The sequence below is a fragment of the Tachysurus fulvidraco genome, chromosome 22, assembly GCF_022655615.1.
Source record: "Tachysurus fulvidraco isolate hzauxx_2018 chromosome 22, HZAU_PFXX_2.0, whole genome shotgun sequence".
Lineage (NCBI taxonomy): Eukaryota > Metazoa > Chordata > Actinopteri > Siluriformes > Bagridae > Tachysurus > Tachysurus fulvidraco.
In genome coordinates, this window is record NC_062539.1 from 3891153 (window position 1) to 3913073 (window position 21921).

At 36.1% G+C, this 21921-nt stretch overlaps 1 pseudogene; it reads right to left on the bottom strand.

Annotated features, from left to right (window-relative positions):
- Positions 1-244: 244 nt before the first annotated feature.
- LOC113636647 lies at positions 245-19586 on the bottom strand (annotated as a pseudogene).
- Between the last annotated feature and the right edge of the window lie 2335 nt (positions 19587-21921).

Here is a 21921-nt window from a genome sequence, read left to right on the forward strand (position 1 = left end):
CGGCTCTACCTTTACTGTGGTCAAGCAGGTCATTGCTGTGTAGCCTGTCCTGAGAAGGTCACTCCATGCAGCACTAAGGTGAGCCCTGACTATTGCCCTTTTAGTGTACAATTACAAATGTACAAACTCCTACAAAGGTTTCACCACAGCCCCTATTCTACGACAGCCAGACCCCAACCTACCGTTTGTTCCACATTACAGTACGTACAGTTCGGCATCATCCTGCACATCATTACATTCACCACTCAATCATTACAGCTAAATTATTGCATCTTAAGCAAACATTAAAAACATAAATGTTTCAAATTGTTATCAGACATTTACAGTATAAGCAGCACTTTGTGGGTTATTGCATTTATATGTAAATGTGAGTGCATAAGATGAATAAATGTTTTTTTTTTTTTTAAATTGAAATATAGACATTTATGCTCCAGTGTTATATACTGTATGTGAGATTCTGTGGAAAACCCATCACTGGCTTGTAAGAATAATGACAGAACTCACTTTGCCATAATTCTTGTAAAAAAAATTAAATCAGGTTATGTTTAAGATTCTATTTTTCTGCTTAAAGCTTTGATGTTTCCACTTTTACGACCCATAAATATATGGTATGATTTTAGGTTTAACAAACACGGTGCTACAATACAGTCAGACTACAGACTAATTGTGATGTTCTCCCACAGTGAATGGTCTGTTCATCATTACAGGGTCATGAGCCTAATCCATTCAGATTGTAATCAGATTCCAGCACAGTTTACCAGAATGTCCATGCTGCTTGTGATCCGTTATCTTGAATTATTTCCTTAATTATATAAAATTAAGCATTTAATCTTAGATGTTTATGTACATATAGTAAAAATTCCACCAAGTAAAGTGTTTTCCTAATCATCACTCATATTAACACTGGCTTCACTAGGAGGTTATAATAATAGCGTAGCAAAGCAGTGTGTAATAATTGCATGCTTTAATTTAAAATCAGAAGATATTTGTCCTACAGGTTTTTACTCATTAAGCGTTGCGGGTTCTGCAGTGTGTTATGTTGTACACTAATGTTGTATTTAAGGACTGTAGACCATGTGAACAGAAATGATAAGAGCTAATGTAAAATAATTTTTTGAGTTAAAATAAAATGAAATAAAAACATGACATATAAACACTTTAAACACATTTCAGATCAAGCAAAAGACAAAAAAAAATGAAAGTACAGAAGAGAATAAGTGAAATCTGATAGCTATAGTGAGTAAACTGTTATTTTTTCTGAATGACTGAGGGTCATGTGACTGTGATGTCTGTGGAGTGAGTGTGGGGCATGTTGTCCTTGTCCTGACTGGGATTTTATCTGTAAGGATGTTGAGGATGGACACACGACCCAGTAGAGATCCCTGAGGCCCCACAGCCAGTGGACAGTAAGTCATCCTCTAAAGGGAATAAATACAATTGCTGTGTGAAAAGTTTGTAATTTTACTTTACATATTTGAGTGGGTTAAGTATACATTTTTAATCACAAACCTCTTACTGGTAAACCTCATAGCTGTAGAGGGTCTCATTAGTGACATCATTTGGAGAAACCTAGAACAGGATATGAATAAAGTCCCTGGCAGATTAGTGAGTAAAGTGTTTATTATGGATTTATACACTTAGATCTGTAGCTTGGACTGAACTGGAACAGACTCCATTTAACAGAATTTACTCACAGTTTTGTTTTTGCATGCAGTGTTTACAGAGCTGTAGGTCTCATCCTGTTTATAATAATAATAATAATAATAATAATAATAATAATAATAATAATAATAATAATAATAATAATAATAATAATAATAAAGAAATTGATGTAGACTTGGACCAGTGGATTGCCATCTTTACCTTTGGCTTGCTTTTAGCCACAGTGCTGTATGTAATGGAGTCTTCATCTGTAAAAGTGGCCTGTTTTTTACTCTAAACCACACACACACACACACACACACACACACACACACACACACACACACACACACACACACACACACACACACACACACACACACACACAAAAGTACACACAAAAAAATTGTTTTAAATTATTATAATTATAAGTCCAAGCATTTTATTGTTATTGCATGAAGTGAAATTCAGAGATTCTTGGTTAAAAAAAAAACAATGACAGGAATGCTTCATACACTTTAAACAGACTTTATGAGACATTGCATCATCAGAGTATAAATACAGAAACTAATATGAAACCCAGAACAGATGAAGACAATAGGATAACAAATCAGTAATAGAAATATGTAGAATTGGATCAATGGATTGACATCTTTACCTTTGTAGCCACAGTGCTGTATATAATCGAGTCTTCAGCAGTACAAGTGGGCTTATTCTTAGCCTAAACCACCAAGAACAACAAGAACAACAACAATAATCATCATTATCTTCAATTAAATGCAGAATTGTACCAACTTATTGATCTTACCTTTGGCTTAGAAACAGCAACTGTGCTGTATACAATGGAGTCTTCATCAGTGTTTGGCTGTTTCACACACACACACACACACACACACACACACACACACACACACACACACACACACACACACACACACACACACACACACACACACACACACACACACACACACACACTTCTCTTTATAAAGTGTTATTATTAATACATTTTATTAATTCGATGATTCACATTAATGTAATCTGAACTCACTTAACCTGTTAACATATTTTATTAATTTTTATTTTCATTTTTTTATTTTATCTTTATTAAATATAAACTGCAAAAATATGTAAAATGGTAAAACTGCTATCCCTATGGGGTATGTTTGTGGCCAAAGAATGAATGTTTTAAGTTCGTCTTTCCTGTCCTGTAAACAGTTGTAGGATCTCTCAGTCTGAAAAGATTTTATTTACTGTTAAGTAACAGCACTGATGAGAAATTGTGGTGATGATGTTCATTAAAAGTGCTAAAAGATACTAAAGGCACTGAAATAAGACATAAGACACAGTACTAACTGTGGGAACAGTGGTGTCATTGCTCCTCTCTCTGATCCTGGTTTGATTCTCTAACTCTGGAATAGAGAATAAATAAATAAATAAATAAATAAATAAATAAATAAATAAATAAATAAATAAATAAATAACACATAGCAAACTCAATATTTATTAAAATGTATTCAATTAAAACAACAACAACAACAACAACAACAACAACAACAATACATTTGTGCCACTAGAGGGCACCATCACCTCACCTATATTTACATTTAAATTCTTCCTAATCTTTACACTCATGTTCTGTGTACATCTGTGGAGCTCAAACTTTTTCTGCTAACTTTGGCTGATTTTCAAGCCCCATGTGTCCTCCATCACCCCACGAAATGGTGATAAAATACTCCAAGTTTACAAGGTCTAATTTATTGAAATATCAAGTTCTAAATCAATAAAATCAAACAGCATGAAGTTTCAAAATAGAAGAAAGTCGTGTTTCACTTTATGTTGAGTTAAAACACACATGGGTCTGGGTTTTGTCTGGGTTTTTGGTGTTTGTTTGTGGTCCATGTCACACATTTAGACACTGATGTTGTTATGTCCACTACATACACTACTGCCTCTCTATGTGAAGGTTATTAAGATTGTTCTGTTGTAAATATCTTCCTGACATTGAACTGTCATTTTCCAGCTATTTTTCTTTTCGGTGTCCTAAATTATGTTTTACTTTACATGCTTTAATGGCTCACTTGTTTGTTTATGGTTGCTTTGAGTGTATTACACTAACTTTATTATCACTAAAGAAAAGTTTAATGAAAAAAACTCCTGCACCCTGTCATGCTTTTATTTCCCACTAGGGGGCGACAATAAAAAGCGCGGGACTACAGGGTTCAGAAAGCTCGAAACCAGCAAACAACATTATCTCCGGAGGCATTACAGACAAATACAGTGTAAAGGCTCAGACTGTAATAACTGGTGAGTTTACAATCAGTGTATGTGACTTTCTTCCCCTCTGTTCTCCTGTTTTCTATTTGCCCACAGATTCTAGGTGCACTGTGTTTGACTCCTGACTGATTTATCTGACTGTCAAATCTTTGAATCTGTCCTCTGGTTGTATGAACACTGTATTATATTTGATTGTGTTGAATTTCTTGTTAATGAACCTCCAGTGAATGGATTTTCACATCTCAGACCTGCGCATTTGAAATAATAGAAGAATGAGAACTAATTCAAAACTACAGACACAGCAGGGACACTTACCACATTTCTTTCTGAGCATACAGATGATGATGACCAGTATCACCAGTGGCAGAAGAAGGGCCACCAGGTACCAATGGTTCAGGGTCCAAACCAAACTACTGACAAACATTTAAAGCATTATTTAGCACAGACTGGCTGAATCAACTGCAGTGAAAATATTCATTAAAGGCAGGGTCTCTGATGTTTGGAAGCCAATGTTGACATATAAAATCACCAAAACAAACATGCCCTGAACCCAAATGGGTCCCACCCCTGTATTGATAGCTCCGCCCACACATACATATGTAACCAGCTAATGGAAAGAAATGTCTTTATCATAGCTGAAGGGAAGAACAATACAATTGCAGATAAACAAACAAGCATAATCATGTAAAGGACAAAGGCATATATTAGTTCTGTGTACTAAAGCAAAACCAACCTTACTCACCTATCGAGAAGGAAAAAAGTGCCTCAGCGTCTTAAGTAAAGTCAGCCACATATTCACAGATTCGGGTTTCCCGAAACAATAACTCCTGTGCTAAACGCTGTTACTACACAAAGCTCGGTTGTAGCTGCCTCTCTACATTACTACGATAGAAAAGAGGTGTTATTTGTGTAGTAACAGCGTTTAGCTCAGGAGTTATTGACTCGGGAAACTCCAATCTGTGAATATGCGGCCAACTTCCTGCTCCTTCAGTTCTCTCCAGTGCTGGAAAGCTGATCCTATATTAACATGTCCTACTTCTTGCCTTAACGTAAGTCTTACTTCACTTTCTTTCTTTGTTTTTATCCTCCATGTCGATGTTAAAACCACTTTCTGCTAATGTCACACATGCGCACTGAACACTCTCTGACAAACACATATTGACAAGACCTTTCTGGTCATTGGCTACACGTTTGTTTAGATTTTTGTGTAGTTTTCGGTCCGGCTCATTTTTCTGAAGCATTTCTCAAAAATAAAGAGACCCCACCTTTAATACAGTTCATCATTAATCATCATGCATTAATAATCCTTCATCATCCGTAGTTAAATATCCTTTTGGCATGTTCTCTAGTTAGGCAGAAGTTGAAAGTATCAAACTATTACAACATTTACAAATATTTTAAACGTTCTACTTCAATAAAGTACTGTACCAAGAGTACATGTAGTTATTTTATTACTTTATATCTGTGGTGTAAATTGTCATAAAATATAAAATTATATTAGTAGAAAATTTTCTTTCCTGTGAATCTGGTACTTATTGATCTCGTGTATAAGATCATGTGACATGAGAAAGTTTCAACAAGCAAGAAATGATCATGTAATGTTCACATGTTTGTCTTTGAATAAGGCAACAAATTTACAGAGAAAAACATCATGGACTAAATTGTTCAGCATTTTCGAATAATGTGTTTGTACTTACGTGGTTTCATCACTGCTGGGAACTAAATTCACAAACACCGTGAGTGAGAAATAACTTAAATTAGAAACGTGTTAAGAAGAACTGATGCACTAATTTTGTTCCAAATATGAACATCTGATGTTACCTGAATTGTGCTTTGAATCAGATTTGTTTACAACATAAAAGAAAAAGAAAATAAAGTTTGGTCACTTGAAATATTTTTCCTTCATTCATATACATTAGCTCATGGTGATTGCAGCCTCTCAGACAGATTTATATCCATTTTTTATGATGTTTATTTTTCACATCACTTCCATCTTTGAAATGGTTCATAAATAAAAAAAAAACGTAAAACTGCAGAGGAAAACACCATGCCTAGTCACTGTTGTAGGCACTGTTGTAGTCACTGTTGTAGTCACTGTTGTAGGCACTGTTGTGGTCTTTGATGTAGTGACTGTTGTCAAAACAAAGCAAAATAATCAGTGTGATTTCTGTCTCATAATTTGTTAAAGTTGATCAGTGTTTGTGATAATACCTGGAGGTGGATCACTGACACTGATGTGAACAGGAACCTGCAGATCTCCTGCACTGCACCAGTACCATCCAGCATCACTCTTCTTCAGTCCACTTATCTTCAAACTGAAGGATCTTCTCCCATCATCACTGATGTACACTGCTGAATTCTGGGATGTTTCAGTCCTCACTGTGTTGCATTGTCCATCTTTAAATCTGCACCACTGCTTCTGTGTATTCTGATACGCAGCACTGTAGAGACACTGGACTGTGACGCTGCCTCCTTCCTCACCTCTCACTCTGCTCTCCCTCACTGACAGATCAGGATCTGAATAAATAGGCAGTAAATGAGTGGTGTAAGGGAATTTATAACAATTATAATTCTGACTCATTTCAGTTTCTTACCTTGACTAACCGTAAGGTACAAATAATCACGGTCATCCGGCTGCCATTTATCCCCAATTTCTGCAGCACACCAACCCGTTCCAGACTCAGAGACAGAGTTCAGTTCCACTGTGAACAAATTCTGCTCTGGATGATCAATGACTGATGGATTTCCACTTGAGTTTGCATAAGCTTCGATACTGCAGGTAGACCAATGTTACCCTTTGCACCAGTACTTTTTTTTTTAGCTTTGTACTTCTCATCATAAAGACATGGAATAGTGACAGATCCTCCTTTTTTTTTACAGCTACATTTTTCAGTGTCCTCATGCTCTCTACCTCTGCAAGCAAGCCACATTAGGAAGCAGTATTAGTGTTACTCAGACACTGAATCAGGACGATCAGAACCTGAAAAGAAAAAAGGTCTAAGACTGACTCCTTCATCTTAAGATTCAATCAATAGAATAGGCAGAATAACTTGAATAGGAAACTTTGTTAGAAGACAGGGGAGCTTCGAAGGACACCCGCGTTCAAGGTTAGAGCAACTTTAATTGTTGATCTTGTGTTTTCAAAACTAACCCGTGCAAACTAGGACACATCCTTTAGTGGGAGGGTGGAAGGGTTTCCTACGCACTCCGAAAACATGTGTCACTAAAGGACACGTATGCCAGTATAATTACTTCAATCATCAGGAATTAGGAGACTTTGGAGGAATGGAGTCACTGGGGCTTGGTCCTTATCATAAATACCCCATAGTGTGGGACATCATGGAAAAAATTCAAAGAGCACAACAAAACTAACCTTGCCCACCGGAAACTCATCCACATTACAGTATGTTCCCACAAGATCTGCATCATCCTGCACATGAATTTTTATGCTCTTATCATCCATAAATGGTGTGTGTGGTGTGATTTTAGGGTTCATATTGGTTTAATAGCCAGCTTAACAAACACAGTGCTACAATACAGTCAGAATCTAATCCATTCAGATTGTAATCAGATTCCAGCACAGTTTATCAGAATGTCCATGCTGCTTGTGCTCCATTATCTTGAATTATTTTCTTAATTATATAAAAGAGAAGCATTTCATCTTGGATGGTCATGTAGACGTAGTAAATTCCACCATGTAAAGTGCTTTCCTAATCATCACTCATATTAACACTGGCTTTACTAGGCGGTTATAATAACAGTGTAGCATAGCAGAGAATAATAATATTCATTCATTCATTCAGTTTCTAACGCTTATCCGAACTATCTCGGGTCACGGGGAGCCTGTGCCTATCTCAGGCGTCATTGGGCATCAAGGCAGGATACACCCTGGACGGAGTGCCAACCCATCGCAGGGCACAAACACACACACTCAATCGCTGCATAATAATAGCATGCTTTAATTTAAAATCAGAAGATATTTGTCCTACAGGTTTTTACTCATTAAGCGTTGTGGGTTCTGCAGTATGTTATGTTGTACACTAATGTTGTATTTAAGGACTGTAGACCATGTGAACAGAAATGATAAGAGCTAATGTAAAAGGATTTTGAGTTAAAATATATTGAAATAAAAACATGAAATATAAACACTTTAAATACATTTCAGATCAAGCAAAAGCCTAAAAAATGAAAGTACAGAAGAGAATAAGTGAAATCTGATAGCTACAGTGAGGAAACTGTTATTTTTCTGAATGACTGAGGGTCATGTGACTGTGATGTAAGTCTGTGGAGTGAGTGTGGGGCATGTTGTCCTTGTCCTAAAAAAAAAAAATGTTGTCCTTGTCCTGACTGGGATTTTATCTGTAAGGATGTTGAGGATGGACACACGATCCAGTAGAGATCCCTGAGGCCCCACAGCCAGTGGACAGTAAGTCATCCTCTAAAGAGAATAAATACAATTGCTGTGTGAAAGGTTTGTAATTTTACTTTACATATTTGAGTGGGTTAAGTATACATTTTTAATCACAAACCTCTTACTGGTAAACCTCATAGCTGTAGAGGGTCTCATTAGTGACATCATTTGGAGAAACCTAGAACAGGATATGAATAAAGTCCCTGGCAGATTAGTGAGTAAAGTGTTTATTATCAGTTTATACACATAGATCTGTAGCTTGGACTGAACTGGAACAGACTCCATTTAACAGAATTTACTCATTTTAGAAGTAGTGTTTACAGAGCTGTAGGTCACATCCTGCTTATAATAATAATAATAATAATAATAATAATAATAATAATAATAATAATAATAATAATAATAATAATAAGGAAATTGATGTAGATTTGGACCAGTGGATTGCCATCTTTACCTTTGGCTTGCGTTTAGCCACAGTGCTGTATATAATGGCGTCTTCATCTGTAAAAGTGGCCTGTTTTTTACTCTAAACCACACACACACACACACACACACACACACACACACACACACACACACACACACACACACACACACACACACAGAGAGAGAGAGAGAGAGAGAGAGAGAGAGAGAGAGAGAGAGAGAGAGAGAGAGAGAGAGAGAGAGAGAGAGAGAGAGAGAGAGAGAGAGAGAGATTTGTTTTAAATTAATATAATTATAATTTCACAAGTATTTTATTTTTATGACATGAAGTGAAATTCAGAGATTCTTGGTTAGGACAAAAAAAATCACATGAGTGCTTTGTAAATTTAAACAGACTTTATGAGACATTGCATCATCAGAGTATAAATACAGAAACTAATATGAAACCCAGAACAGATGAAGACAATAGGACAACAAATCAGTAATAGAAATATGTAGAATTGGATCAATGGATTGACATCTTTACCTTTGTAGCCACAGTACTGTATATAATCGAGTCTTCAGCAGTACAAGTGGGCTTATTCTTAGCCTAAACCACCAAGAGCAACAAGAACAACAACAATAATCATCATTATTTTCATTTAAATGCAGAATTGTACCAACTTATTGATCTTACCTTTGGCTTAGAAACAGTAACTGTGCTGTATACAATGGAGTCTTCATCAGTGTTTGGCTGTTTCACACACACACACACACACACACACACACACACACACACACACACACACACACACACACACACACACACACACACACACACACACACACACACACACACACATTCTATTCTTTTTATAATGTATTATTATTAATACAGTTTATTAAGTCTATTATTAACATTAATGTAACTGTAATCTGAATTCACTTAATCAAAATGACATTTTATTTATTTATTATTTTTTATTTTATCTTTATTTTAAAAAAATGCAAACATATGTAAAATGTTAAAACTGCCATCCCTCTGGGGTATGTCTGTGGCCAGAGTTTTAACAAATGTGAATGCTTTAATTTCTTCTTTCCTGAAAACAGTTGTAGGATCTCTCAGCCTGAAAAGGTTTTATTTACTGTTAAGTAACAGCACTGATGAGAAATTGTGGTGATGAAGTTCATTAAAAGTGCTAAAAGGTACTAAAGGCACTGAAATAAGACATAAGACACAGTACTAACTGTGGGAACAGTGGTGTCATTGCTCCTCTCTCTGATCCTGGTTTGATTCTCTAACTCTGGAATAGAGAATAAATAAATAAATAAATAAATAAATAAATAAATAAATAAATAAATAAATAAAAATAAATTTACACATAGTCAACTGAATTAAATTTGTATTGAATTGTATTCAATTTAAACAATAAATAAATGAATTATTATTATTATTATTATTATTATTATTATTATTATTATTATTATTATTATTATTAATAATAATAATAATAATAATAATAATAATAATAATAATAATAATAATAATAATAATAATTCTCGGGCCGGCCACGACTGAGGTGCCCTTGAGCAAGGCACCGAATCCCCCCCCCCCCAACTGCTACTTCACATTATTGTTATCATACATTTGTGCCACTAGAGGGCACCATCACCTCACCTATATTTACATTTAATTCTTCCTAATCTTTACACTGATGTTTTGTGTACATCTGTGGAGCTCAAACTTTTTCTGCTAACTTTGGCTGATTTTCAAGCCCCACCTGTCCTCCATCACCCCACGAAATGGTGATGAAATACTCCAAGTTTATAAGGTCTAATTTATTGAAATATCAAGTTCTTAATCAATAAATTCAAACAGCATGAAGTTCCAAAATAGAAGAAATAAAAGTGCAGTCGTGTTTCACTTTATGTTGAGTTAAAACACACATGGGTCTGGGTTTTGTCGGGTTTTTGGTGTTTGTTTGTGGTCCATGTCACACATTTAGACACTGATGTTGTTATGCCCATTACATACACTACTGCCTCTCTATGTGAAGGTTTTTAAGGTTATTCTGTTGAAAATATCTTCCTGACATTAAACTGTCATTTTCTCACATTTTTCCTTCCGGTGCCCTAAATGATGTTTTAATTAACATGCTTTAATGGCTCATTTGTTTGTTTATGGTTGCTTTGAGTGTATTAACTTTATTATCAATAAAGAAAAGCATTAATGAAGATAGAAAAAAAAAAACATCACACCAGCAATCAACATTATCTCCAGAGGAAATAATTTGAAATAATAGAAGAATGAGAACTAATTCAAAACTACAGACACAGCAGGGAAACCTACCACATTTCTTTCTGAGCATACAGATGATGATGACCAGTATCACCAGTGGCAGAAGAAGGGCCACCAGGTACCAATGGTTCAGGGTCCAAACCAAACTACTGACAAACATTTGAAGCATTATTTACCACAGACTGGCTGAATCAACTGCAGTGAAAATATTCATATTAATTTAGTTCATCATTAATCATCATGCATTAATAATCTTTCATTCATCATCAGTAGTTAAATATCATATTGGCATGTTCTCTAGTTAGGCAGAAGTGTAAATTATAGAACTATTACAACACCTAAAAATTATTTAAACATTCTACTTTAATAAAGTCCTGTACCAAGTGTACATGTAGTTATTTTATTACTTCATACCTGTGGTGTAAATTGTCATAAAATATAAAATTATATTAGTAGAAAATTTTCTTTCCTAAATCTGGTACTCATTGATTTCATGTGTATTTACATAAGATCATGTGACATGAGAAAGTTTCAACAAGCAAGAAATTATCATGTAATGTTCACATGTTTGTCTTTGAATAAGGCAACAAATTTACATGTCTCTAAAACTACAGAGAAAAACATCATGGTCTAAAGTGTTCAACATTTTCTGTGAGAGAGAATAAAGATGTGTTTGTACTAACGTGGTTTCATTACGGCTGGAAACTGATGTCACAAACACTGCGGGCGAGAAATAACTCACATTAGAAACATGTGTTAAGATTAACTGATACACTAATTTTCTTCCAAATATGTAAATCTGATGTTACCTGAAATGTGCTTTGAGTCAGATCTGTTTAAAACGTAGAAAAAGAAAGTAAGTTTGATCACTTGAAATATTTTTCCTTCGTTCATATACATTAGCTCATGGTGATTACCTCTCAGACAGATTTGTATCCATTTTTTATGATGTTTATTTTTCACATCACTTCCATCTTTGAATATACAAATATAAAACATGTAAAACTGCAGATGAAAACACCATGACTAAATAACATGAAGCTTTCCTACATACGTGTACGTATTGTCTTGATGAGCGGTTGTAGTCACTGTTGTAGTCACTGTATTAGTCAGTGCTGTTGTCTTTGATGCAGTAACTGTTAACAAAGCAAAATAATCAGTGTGATTTCTCTCTCATCATTTGTTAAAGTTGATCAGTGTTTGTGATAATACCTGGAGGTGGATCACTGACACTGATGTGAACAGGAACCTGCAGATCTCCTGCACTGCACCAGTACCATCCAGCATCACTCTTCTTCAGTCTGCTCATCTTCACACTGAAGGATCTTCTCCCATCATCACTGATGTACACTGCTGAATTCTGGGATGTTTCAGTCCTCACTGTTTGGCATTGTCCATCTTTAAATCTGCACCACTGCTTCTGTGTATTCTGATACGCAGCACTGTAGAGACACTGGACTGTGATGCTGCCTCCTTCCTCACCTCTCACTCTGCTCTTCCTCACTGACAGATCTGAATAAATAGGCTGTAAATGAGTGGTGTAAGATAATTTATAACAATTATAATTCTGACTTTTTTTGGTTTCTTACCTCTACTAACCGTCAGGTACCAATGATCATGATCATCCTGCTGCCATTTATCCCCAATTTCTACAGCACACCAACCCGTTCCAGACTCAGAGACAGAGTTCAGTTCCACCGTGAACAAATTCTGCTCTGGATGATCAATGACTGATGGATTTACACTTTTTTTTTTTTTGTTTGCATAGGCTACGATACTGCAGGTAGACCAATAGTTCCCTTTGCACCAGAATTTTTTGTTTGCTTTGTACTTCTCTTCATAAAGACATGGAATAGTGACAGATCCTCCTCTTTTTACAGCTACATTTTTCAGTGTCCTCATGCTCTCTACCTCTGCAAGCAAGCCACATTAGGAAGCAGTATTAGCGTTACTCAGATACTGAATCAGGACGATCAGAACATTCAGGAATCACTGTGTCACTACTGAGGTACATTTAATCTACCAGTGATGAAAGCTGTTAACAGCCACTGCTCCATGAAAGGAAATAAACAACAAGAGCTTCTTTAACCCTTTAGAAAATGAAGGATACCCAGACAGTATATGAGAATGATAGAGTTTTAGTCTTACCTGATATACAGAGGAAAAACCCAAGGAGAGTTACAGAACCACATAGTGAGTAAAAGCTCATGTTTCTCTAAGAGACTTGTATAAAAAAATACACTTCCTACTTGTGGCTGATGTTAATTTGTACTAGCTGACTTCCTGTTTTTTCTTTTTTTTTTTTATCTCATACTGTTACACCCTCTAAAAAAGGCACAAATAAAAGAATTTATTAATTGAGGTACATTTTTAAATTAATGTCAGTGTTGAACAAGTCACAGGTAATATATGCAAGAAAAAACAGGCTCAGAAAGAAACTTTGTCAGCTATTGACATCAAACATTAAGATTATAAATAATTACTCGTCCACTTTAAACCTTCTATAAGCGCAGACTGGTCACATGATCACATTTTTACACAGAGACCCTGCACCATCACAGGGAATCATTTGCACTTGTTAAGTGACTGATGTCTCTGGATCACAGTTTCTGAAATGCATTATAGGTTATATGGTTTAACAACCAGGTTATAACTGTAAAAAGAGCTCTTAAAGATAGAGCACAACCTCAGAAATCGGTAAGTTTCGTTGACTTTGGAGCGCTTTTTCTCTATTTTCATTAAAAGTATTAAACCCAGATGCTACCAGGAAGTTCATCAGGTTTCACACAATCACTCAGCACAGAGACTTGAACCTGCAGTACATTTTATTTCTAATATTACTTAACTATTTGGCAACATTCATGCAGACTGTGTGAAGAGTTTTGAAAATGTGGTTTCGGTATTGAACAATGCTTGTTTGCAACTGAAAAAAAACTTTATTGAATTTTAGTCAAAATACAGGAAAAAAATTTAATTACCAAAAAAAAATCATCAGAAAAAAATAGTCTGACCTCAAAATCCCACTTTGGTGCTTTGACCCATATAATAATGGAGATTATGGGCAAAGTATAGAAACATTAACAATAACAATCCACAACACCATCATCCAGCCTCTGTGTGTGTGTGTGTGTGTGTGTGTGTGTGTGTGTTAGTGTGTGCATGTGTGTGTCTGTGTGTGTTTGTGTATGTACATGCATGTGTATACAGTATGTGTGTGTGTGTCTGTGTGTGTCTGTGTCTGTTTATGTACATGCGTGTGTATGTGTTTGCCTTTGTGTGTGTATGTGCATGCGTATGTATGTGTGTGTGTGTGTGTGTGTGTATGTGTGTGTGTGTGTGTGTGTGTTTGTGTGTGTGTACAGTATGTGTGTGTGTGTAATAGCACTTCCTTCCCTGTTTGCTGCATGTACTGTATGTACAGTATATAAAAAAATTTCTTCGTGTGTCTGTGTGTGTCTTTGTACTGTGTGCGTGTCTGTGTGTGTATGTGCATGCGTTTGTATGTTTCTGTGTCTATGTGTGTCTATGTGTGTATGTGTGCGTGCATGTGTGTGTCTGTGTGTGTCTTTGTACTGTATGCGTGTCTGTGTGTGTGTATGTACATGCGTTTGTATGTGTGTGTGTCTGTGTGTCTATGTGTGTATGTGTGCGTGCATGTGTGTGTGTGTGTGTGTGTGTGTGTGTGTGTGTGTGTGTGTGTTTGTGTATATGCATCCGTGTGTAAATGTGTCTGTGTATGTGTGTCTGTATGTGTGCATGCGTGTGTATGTGTGTGTCTGTGTATATGTTTGTGGGTGGGTGTGAGTATGTATATATGTGTGTTAGTCTGTGTGTATTTTTATATGTTTGTGGGTGAGTGTGCATGTGTGTGTATGTGTTTTTGTGTATATGTGTGTATGAGTGTCTGTGTGTGTATGTGAGTGTTTTTGTGTATGAATTTATGTGTGTGTGTGTGTGTGTGTGTGTGTGTGTGTGTGTGTGTGTGTGTGTGTGTGTGTGTGTGTGTGTGTGTGTGTTTCCTTATTTTGTTCATCTTCTAATATGAATCATCCCTCCAATGACATCTAGTTGCTTTACAGTACTGAAGTACATGGTTCACTGTACTGGTACTTTCTTTGGTTATAAGTCATCCAAAGTTTTTTTTTTTTTTCACTTACATCTCAAAGTACATTTTCCTGTTATTTATTTATTTATTTATTTATTTATTTATTTATTTATTTATTTAGTTAGTTAGTTAGTTAGTTAGTTAGTTAGTTAGTTAATAAAACATTCAGCTTCTACACTTCAGGCACCAGATGTTGTCTGAGACAGTGGAGACAGATGAGCATCACTGACCAGAGTGATTAAACAATCTTTATTCTATTGCAATCTTACAGACTGAAGTTTTTGGGGTATTTTTTGTCTGTAATGTTGTAATATGCAAAATAATTGTTTTTAAATAGCAAAACTGTATTATTCATTTGAAGAGAAAAAAAAATTAAGAAAAAGAAAAAAAAAAGAACTGTGATTTCTGATTACCCTCACAAACTGTCAGTTTAAGTACTGTAACCAGACAACATGTAGTTATTTACTTCCCTCACTGGTGCACATTATCATGACGCATGATTTCATGTTTATTTACATAATCCCATGTGACAAGAGAACGTTTCTATAAGCAAGAAAGTATCATGTGTAATAATCACCTGTTCACTTACTGCTTAAATACTGCATTGTTTGGGTTTGAACTCTAAGCACAAGTTCATCTTTTCAATAAAGCAACAAATTTACATATCTATAAAACTGCAGAGAAAAACATCATTTACATTTACATTTACAGCATTTGGCAGACGCCCTTATCCAGAGCGACGTACATAAGTGCTTAAATCTCTAACACTGAATACATTAATGCTGGTTCACTGGGTTACATACTTAAGATACCATGAGTTTAAAATATTTGTTCAAAGTTACAATGAAAAAGTGTCAAAGTTTTTTTTTTTTTTTGTTTTGTTTTAATGCAAAAGATATGGAAAGAAGTGCTAGTTGAAGTGTTTCCTGAATAAGTAGGTCTTCAACCGCCGCTTGAAAATAGCCAGTGACTCAGCTGTCCGAACCTCTAGGGGAAGTTCATTCCACCACCTTGGTGCCAGAACAGAGAAGAGTCTTGTAGTATACTTGCCTCTTACCCTGAGAGATGGTGGAACCAGTCGAGCAGTGCTGGTAGATCGGAGGTTGCGAGGTGCAGTGAGAGGAATGATGAGGGCTTTGAGGTAAGAGGGAGCTGGTCCATTTTTGGCTTTGTAGGCCAGCATCAGTGTTTTGAATCAGATGCGTGCAGCTACCGGAAGCCAGTGGAGGGATCGCAGCAGCGGGGTGGTATGCGAGAACTTTGGCAGGTTGAAAACAAGCCGGGCAGTTGCATTTTGGATCATTTGCAGAGGACGGATTGCGTTCATAGGTAGACCTGCCAGCAGTGCATTGCAGTAATCCAGTCTAGAAATGACAAGAGACTGAACAAGGTCCTGGGCAGTCTGTGTGGGCAAAAATGGCCGAATCCTTCTAATGTTGTAGAGAAGAAACCGACATGAGCGAGTCACATTAGCAACATGAGAGGAAAAGGACAGTTGTTTGTCCATGGTTACCCCAAAGTTGCGAGCTGTGACTGAAGGGGAGATGAGATCATTGTGCAGGGATATAGCAAGATCGTGACCTGGGGATGAATCACTTGGGATGAACAGTAGTTCAGTTTTGCTAGGATTCAGCTTTAACTGATGAGCAGTCATCCGTGATGAAATTTCTGCCAGACATGCTGAGATCCGGTCAGAAGCTGTGGCATCTGAGGGTGGGAAAGAGAAGATAAGTATCTTAATGTATCATCAGCATAGCAGTGGTAAGAGAACCCATGTGATGAAATAACTTCACCAAGAGAGTGAGTATACAGGGAGAAAAGAAGAGGACCAAGTACTGAGCCCTGTGGGACGCCAGTGGAGAGTCTGCGTGGAGCAGATGTCACTCCCCTCCATGTTACCTGATATGAGCGTCCTTCCAGGTAGGAGGCAAACCATTCCCAAGCTGATCCGCAAATCCCAAGACTCTTGAGGGTGGATAAGAGAGTCTTGTGGTTGACCGTATCAAACGCTGCTGAAAGGTCGAGGAGGATAAGTACGGATGACAGTTTGGCTGATCTAGCAGTATGTAGCTTCTCAGAGACATCCAAAAGGGCTGTCTCTGTAGAGTGAGCTGCTTTAAAGCCAGACTGGTTGGGATCTTGGAGGTTGTTCTGTGAGAGATAGACAGACAGTTGATTATAGACAATGCGTTCAAGAATTTTTGAAAGAAATGAGAGAAGTGATACCGGTCATCATGGTCTAAATTGTTCAGCATTTTCTGCAAGAGAGAATAAAGGTGTTTTAGCACTTACGTGTTTTCATCACTGCTGGGGACAAAATCCACAAACACTGTGGGTGACAAATAACTCAGATTAGAAATATGTGTTAAGAAGAACTGATATACAAATTTTGTTCCAAATATGTAAATCTGATGTTACCTGAATTGTGCTTTTAGTCAGATCTGTTAAAGACATAAAAGAAAAAGAAAGTAACATTTTATCACTTGAAATATTTTTCCTTCATTCATATACATTAGCTCATGGTGATTGCAGTCTCTCAGACAGATTCATAATGATATTCATTTTTTATGATGTTTATTTTTCACATCACTTCCATCTTTGAAAAAGTTCATAGATATAAAACATAAAACTACAGAGGAAAACACCATGCCTAAATTACATGAAGCTTTCCTACTTACATGTGCGTATTGTCTTCGTGAGTGTTTGTAGTCGCCATTGTAGTATTTGATGTAGTGACTGTTGTCAAAACAAAGTAAAATAATCAGTGTGATTTCTCTCTCATCATTTGTTAAAGTTGATCAGTGTTTGTGATAATACCTGGAGGTGGATCACTGACACTGATGTGAACAGGAACCTGCAGATCTCCTGCACTGCACCAGTACCATCCAGTATCACTCTTCTTCAGTCTGCTCATCTTCACACTGAAGGATCTTCTCCCATCATCACTGATGTACACTGTTGAATAGCGGAATGTATTAATCCCCACTGTGTTGCAGTGTTCATCTTTGAATCTGCACCACTGCTTCTGTGTATTCTGATACGCAGCACTGTAGAGACACTGGACTGTGACGCTGCCTCCTTCCTCACCTCTCACTCTGCTCTCATTCACTGACAGATCAGGATCTAAGCACAAATTATGTATTTTGTCAATTATGTATAATTCATTTTTAAGCAACATCATATTACTAATAAATTCAATAATTATTTCCAGATAGCAGTTTATTACCTGATTTCACTGTGATGTAAAGAGCTTCATTAGCATCTAATGATCCGTCTATCTCTACACCACACCAGTAGCATCCAGTGTCTTTTGTCTAGAGATGATCCAGAGTCACAGTAAAGAAACTCTCAGCTCGGTAATCAGTAACTCTAACTTTCCAATTTCCATGATAGGTATATGCCTGAATTTTGCAAGTTAAGAAATATCTACCAGAGCACCAGTATTTCTTATATTGTATATATTCCCTATTATAATGACATGGGATGGTGACAGATGATCCAGGTTTAAGACTAAAGTACCTCTGTGACTGAACGGCATCAACTGAATACAGAACAGAAAAACACTGCAATTACTCAGAGACAATAAAATATCGATACATGATAATACGTTACATTGCATATGCAAGACTACATGAGAAATGAACTTACCGGAAATGATGAGAATAAAAATAAAAAAGCAGCTCATGTTGATTTGTTCTGATGTTGAATCAGATGTGAGGGATTCTTACGTCCTGCTTCTCTGTGAAGTTGGTACTGTGTCTGTAGCGGCTCAAGCAGTTCCTCTTCCTGCTCATCACAATTTGTGCTCTAAAAGCAGTTTGAAGAGAAGAAGGCTGACAAAGGAACACATTTTTATAGCTGTTATAAATGAGACAGACTTCATTGCATGCCTTGCAGTGCAGACACATGGTATACTATTCTTAATAAATCTTTTCTAGTTTTATTAATTCATGTTACTTTAAGCTAAGTTTTGCACCACAGTCTCCCTCTTATATGGTTATAAAACATGTTGCTGTATGATGTCCAACCTGGAAGGACCAGTTTTTTTATGGCCTGCTTCATTGTGCCCACAAAGGCATCATTGCTCCAATCATGTCTTCTTTTTAATAATATGTACTTCAATATATAGAATTGGGGAAGAATTATGAACTAATTGTGAACAGAGAAAAAACTTAATGTGAATCTTGGTGTGATCAGTGGTGCAGTGCTAGAAGATAAGAGGAAGTGTGGTGCAGTGAGTGGTTTGTTACTGTAAGTACTTTGATTTTTGAGGCTGCAAGTCTGATTTTGGCTTTGTAGACAAGCCTCAGTGTTCTATATCTGAAGTGTGTGGCTCCAGTAGGGGGAGAAATATAACAATAGGGTGGTTTAGGAGAACATAGGAAGGTTTTAAACAAGTCCTGCAGCTACATTCAGGATCAGTTGTAGAGGTGGAATTGTGATCAGAGGCAGACCTGCCAGGAGCGAGGTACAGTAGTCCAGTGTCGACATATATCAAGGGACTGAACAAACACCTGAGTGGCCTGACATTTATCATAGAGACAATTAACAATTCAGAGAAAGGGAAACTTTTTTGTACTAAACTTTATTGTAATCAACAACCAAATGTAATATTCCTTCACACAATGTTAATAGATGAATGCATGCACTTATGCTTTTTTACAGAAAAGGTCCACTGACCAAGATAATCATTTTTTTTATAGATAGATAGATAGATAGATAGATAGATAGATAGATAGATAGATAGATAGATAGATAGATAGACAGATAGATAGATAGATAGATAGATAGATAGATAGATAGATAGATAGATAGATAGATAGATAGATAGATAGATAGATAGATAGAGTAGATCCAACATTCCTGCTTCTTATATTCTCGTTGTCACAAAGATCACGTCCTTCACTTGTCTGCGATACAGAACATCTCTGGCTCTCTGAAACAGAAAACACACCAGGGGTCAATCACAGTGTGTATTACAGCTCACCAGGTTACACAGAACAATAAAGAGACGAGAGATGAATTAGATCAATGATACAGTATGCAAAGTTTAATGTTTTTATGTTTCTTGTTTACAGACAGCTATTAGGCTGTAACTCTGCTCCATCAGTGTAACTAAACTCTTTACATTACAGTTGTCTGAGTGCATTAGGCCTGTGGCTGCCATGTTCTGTTGTTATTGTTTTATTTCAGTTTTATAAATTAAATCTCAATGTGTTTTGATTACTAATGAGTTTTTAGTCAAAATACAGGGAAAATATTTTAGATCTTGTTCACAAAATTCTTATACATCTTTTTGCAAATGTTGAAATTGAAGATGGGAAATTTAATAGTCTGGCTTGCAGTTTGGATTGATTGAAAAATCATCAGAAAAAATAGTTTTGACCTCAAAATGCCACTTTGGTGCTTTGACCAATACTGTAATAATGGAGATTATGGGCAAAGCATAGAAATTTTAACAACAATAACTGTTCATAACACCATCACCATATAATTCTAATAATTCAAAACATTTTTTGTGTGTGCTTTTGTGTGTGTGTGTGTGTGTGTGTGTGTGTGTGTGTGTGTGTGTGTGTGTGTGTGTGTGTGTGTGTGTGTGTGTGTGTGTGTGTGTGTGTGTGTGTGTTTCCTTAATTTGTTCATCTTCTAATTTGAATCATCCCTCTGCTTTACAGTACTGAAGTACATGGTTTACTGTACTGGTAGTGTCTTTGGTTATAAATCATCCAAAATACATTTTTGCTTACATCTTATAGTTTATTTATTTTTATGTTTACTTTTTGTTATTTATTTACATATTTATATAACAAAATATTTAGCTTCTACACTTCAGGCACCAGCTGATGTCTGAGACAGTAGAGACAGATGAGCATCACTGACCAGAGTGATTAGTAGAGATCCCTGAGGCCCCACAGCCAGTGGACAGTAAGTCATCCTCTAAAGGGAATAAATACAATTGCTGTGTGAAAGGTTTGTAATTTTACTTTACATATTTGAGTGGGTTAAGTATACATTTTTAATCAAAAACCTCTTACTGGTAAACCTCATAGCTGTAGAGGGTCTCATTAGTGACATCATTTGGAGAAACCTAGAACAGGATATGAATAAAGTCCCTGGCAGATTAGTGAGTAAAGTGTTTATTATGGATTTATACACTTAGATCTGTAGCTTGGACTGAACTGGAACAGACTCCATTTAACAGAATTTACTCACGGTTTTGTTGTTGGAAGCAGTGTCCTCATCCTCATCCTGTTTATAATAATAATAATAATAATAATAATAATAATAATAATAATAATAATAATAATAATAATAATAATAAGGAAATTGATGTAGACTTGTACCAATGGATTGACATCTTTACCTTTGGCTTGCGTTTAGCCACAGTGCTGTATGTAATGGAGTCTTCATCTGTAAAAGTGGCATGTTTTTTACTTTAAACCACACACACACACACACACACACACACACACACACACACACACACACACACACACACACACACACACACACACACACACACACACACACACACACACACACAAAGATTTGTTTTAAATTATTCTATGATTCACATTAATGTAATTTGAACTAACTTAACTTATTAACATATTTTATTTATTTTTTTATTTTCATTTTTTAATTTTATCTTTATTAAATATAAACTGCAAAAATATGTAAAATGTTAAAACTGCTATCCCTCTGGGGTATGTTTGTGGCCAAAGTATGAATGTTTTAATTTCGTCTTTCCTGTCCTGTAAACAGTTGTAGGATCTCTCAGTC